Raw genomic sequence first — 3,596 nt, forward strand, 5'->3', positions numbered from 1 at the left:
AAGTTAGTAGTCTAAATGTTTGTGTGAAATAAGCAGTAAACCACCCAAGTATGTCTTAGTAGTACCATACAGGTAAGAGGGTTCATCCTCCAGCTGGGGTTGATGATGGCATCCTTTTGGTTTTTAGGAGTTCTTGGACAACCTGAATTTGATTTGTGTTTCAGGATAATGTGTGTTGTGTATTTCTTCGTTTCATCTGTCTGATTAGAAGCCCATTAGTAGTAAAACATGCACTGCAGAAGAAGACCTTACTCAAATTTCATCAGTGCAAATGTAAAAGCTAAAAAGTTGGGGAAGACGTATTTCTTTATACTATGGTGCTTTCTTTTTCCTTTTGTTTGTATTAAGAATGCACAACATGGCAAAAAATAGGTATCAGTTCAGATATAGTTTAACTTGTTTGCTCTTTTTTACTTTCTTAGGGAACCAGATAAAATAACGAGAATCAGTTCATCAGTTCAAGTGAAATGGATCCAGTTGTCTGCAGAGAAAAGGTACAGTATATCATATGCCATGTAAATATTGGGTTACCCCTTTGACTTCCTAGATATCAAAATGTGAATTTAAAATCTTATTCAATCTGTCATTATTAAATATTAATATAAATTTTCACCAACAGTGTGAAAATCATGAGCTTGTGTGCACAACAGTATCATCTTTTGGACAAGTGCATCCAGTGTGTGGGACCTGTATCCTCCTTCAAGTGGCTTGGCTATAAGTGCAAAGGTAAGATGAAGTATTTAGTACAGTGTTAGTGTGTGGTTCAGGGCTGTAGGTGGACTTGTACTCCTTATATATACATAGAAGATGGGTACACCTGAAAGGGAAGCTGTCTAAGAAAGAAATCTTCCTCTGTGAAGGTGATCATGTTTGTGCATCCATATTGATGCAGCTGTATGACCATTGTCAGATTTGTTGTGTTGAAGTTTAAATGTGGTGTTGTATGTAGTTCAACATCACCACAGTCTACAGCCTCAGACACATTTAACTATTAAAACACTGAACCTTCAGGAAGGGATTTTTATATTTCACTACATTAATTTATATCAAGTTGCATTTAATAAACGAATGTACAGTACCCCACAGTAAGTTGATACAACCTAAAGGGGTCATTGTATAGTTTGTATAGCAGAATAGATTTATTTTTCCCAGAAGATAACATACAGCCATTAACGTTTAAACAGCTAGCAACAAAAAAATTGGGTAGATTTTTATTTTATTTTTTTGCCTTCAATCAAAACCTATCAATAAAATCAATGACCATCTGAATGTCGGATTTTCCCAAACGCAATAATAAAGGTCGCATGTTTGAAATACATGGCTCTGCCTAGCAACTGGCTTCTGCCTCTCTTTTACCATGTAATAAAGTAGCCATTAACAAATTCCTCTCCAAGAATTTTTTTTAAGGTACCCTGCCACACAATTTTAACCTATTGTTTTTTTTAAATATGATAGCTCTACATGAGTTTAAGTTGGATAGATTGGTATTTTATTTATCCCGTAGGAAATTTAGGTAACTATGGTAAATGTAAAAATGTAATCCTATTCCTGCTGTCTGCAATAGCCAGTAAAAAGTAATAAGTGGAGAAATCAGGCCTGTTCGAAAAAGTTGACATCGCTTGACATAACTTTGCCCCGAACACTGAGCCATTAGTAGATAGATCTGAATTATCACCCAATCCATGCTCTCCTGTATTTAATTAGTGCCTGCTGAACGGAATCCTAACTGTACTAGGTGATTGAATGTCTGTGAAATAAAGACAACAGGCAGAAGAGCAATGCCTCGTTTTTAGTTTATGCTGAATAACAAGCGGTTAGGGACAAACGGCTGCAGTGAAATTTCGGAGACGTCCATTATTATTTCGGTGTCCAGCTCATTTCGAAACGAATGACTTGTCAGAAGCACTGACGCAGCCTTAGACCATGATGCTACCACCAGCATGCTTGACTTTAAAAAAGGTACTGTTGTCTTGGTGCTTACCAGGGTGCCGCCACACACACTGGACACCACCTGAGAAAGTTTAGCTTGGTCTCATCAGACCACAGGACATGGTTCTAGGTTTTTGAACTGCTTGTCTTCAGTACACGAGACCAAGGTCAGCTTGCTTGGCTCAGATGGTGTCCAGTATGTGTGGCAGCAGTCTGGTGTGGAGCACTAAGACCACTGTTCCTTGCCTAAAGTTAAGCATGTTGGTGGTAGCATTATGGTCTAAGGCTGCATGACTGTTGCTGGCACTGGGGAGCTGTAGTTCACAGAGGGAAACATGAATTACAAGCAGAGCATGATTCCCTCTTTTTGAATACGAGGCTGCATGCATGGCAGTTTTGCAGAATGATAAAGACTCTAAGCACACCTCAAAGATGACTGTCTTGCTGAAGAAGCTGAATACAAAGGAGGGTAATTGAATGGCCAAGTACCTATCCCATTTGAGCACCTGTGGCGCATCCTTAAGCAGAAGGTGAAAGGGGCAAGGTGTCTTAACATCCATCAGTATAATGTTGTCATAAAGGAGTAAGAGGGGATTCCAGTTAAAATCTGTGCAACTCTGGTAAATTTTAAGCCCGCAGGGATTAAGGCAGTGCATAATAATGGGGGTCACACAAAATATTGACGGTTTAGGCCAGATTTTGAAATGTTTGCTGTAAGGTGTACTCACTTTTGTTGCCAGCTCCTTAGATGGTAATGGAAAATTTTCATGCTAATCCTGGCCACCATCTTGGATTTTAATTGACTTCATGTACTATCCATGTGACAATTTCTAAAAACTTTGTATGGGATGCATTTTATTCACTATATTACTAATATATTATATTACATGTTAATAGGAAAATTGCTGTCGTCAGAGGTGGCCATGGCCACCGTATAAAAAATTCATTAGTAATAAAGTGGCTAGATATTCCAATTTTTTTTTTGGACTGCCTTTATAAGTATACCAAATTTTATGCTGTATGTACAACTGCTTTACAAAGAAACCATAACGAAAAACTTGTCCTCGGTACACAGCCTCAAATAACATTTTATTAAACCAAAAATAGAGTCTTATGATAAAGTAGGTGTTTTACACTACAACTTTGGCTGTGGGAACTTGATTGTAATGTGCAGGTCATATCAAGCAAAATACGTGTGCTGCTTACTTCAGTTTTGCCTCACTGCGCGCAGACAGGATCAGGGTATTATGCTAAAGGTTTCCCTGAATCTATCTTTGAATTCTTGTTGTTCTGTACTGGAAATCATTGCTATGACACAAACGTTTTAATCGACCCATAAAATGAAAATATTTTAAATGTGTTACAGCTTGTTTGGGGGTCTGGCATAAAACATGCCTTAAGCGAATTACAGATGACTACCACCGCTATTCACAGGTGAGTAGCTACTTAAGGTCTCTTGAATATCTAACATCTCCTGCACTATCCAATTATGTAATTTGTTTTCTTATTATTTCAGGAACGACAGTCTTCTAAATATTCTGGGGATGAACTGGTATTCGGTCAGGACAGTGTACTTGATTCAGAACTAGGTCAAATATCGGATGTTGACAGCCTGTCTGATGAGGAGTACTTCCCAGACTCAGAGTCACAAGATGATTATGATTCAG

At 38.1% G+C, this 3,596-nt stretch overlaps 1 long non-coding RNA gene across 1 annotated transcript; it reads left to right on the plus strand.

Annotated features, from left to right (window-relative positions):
- Positions 1-439: 439 nt before the first annotated feature.
- On the plus strand, positions 440-3,364 carry LOC128518771 (uncharacterized). The gene is made up of 3 exons (XR_008357767.1): positions 440-494; positions 620-726; positions 3,296-3,364. It is a non-coding gene; the product is annotated as an uncharacterized LOC128518771 (long non-coding RNA).
- The last annotated feature ends 232 nt before the right edge of the window (positions 3,365-3,596 follow it).

Source organism: Clarias gariepinus, chromosome 3 (genome assembly GCF_024256425.1).
Source record: "Clarias gariepinus isolate MV-2021 ecotype Netherlands chromosome 3, CGAR_prim_01v2, whole genome shotgun sequence".
Taxonomy (NCBI): domain Eukaryota; kingdom Metazoa; phylum Chordata; class Actinopteri; order Siluriformes; family Clariidae; genus Clarias; species Clarias gariepinus.